Here is a 428-nt window from a genome sequence, read left to right on the forward strand (position 1 = left end):
CTGCTTGATGTGGAAAGTCTTCTTGGGGCCTGGGATGGGGGTGAGGGGGGAGGTGTAGGGGCAGGTGTAGCACTTCCTGCAGTTGCAGGGAAAAGTGCCGGGTGTGGTGGGGCTGGAGGGGAGTGTGGAGCGGACAAGGGAGTCACGGAGAGAGTGGTCCCTCTGGAAAGCAGATAAGGGTGGGGAGGGAAAAATGTCTTTGGTGGTGGGGGTCAGATTGCAGATGGCGGAAGTGTCGGAGGATGATGCGTTGGATCTGGAGGTTGGTGGGGTGGTACGTGAGGACAAGGGGTATTCTGTTTTGGTTGTTATTGCGGGGAGGGGGTGCGAGGGATGAGTTGCGGGAAATGCGGGAGGCACGGTCGAGGGCATTCTCGACCACTGAGGGGGGGAAGTTGCGGTCCTTGAAAAACAAGGGCATCCGAGAT

Source organism: Rhincodon typus, chromosome 20 (genome assembly GCF_021869965.1).
Source record: "Rhincodon typus isolate 14 chromosome 20, sRhiTyp1.1, whole genome shotgun sequence".
Classification (NCBI taxonomy): Eukaryota; Metazoa; Chordata; class Chondrichthyes; order Orectolobiformes; family Rhincodontidae; genus Rhincodon; species Rhincodon typus.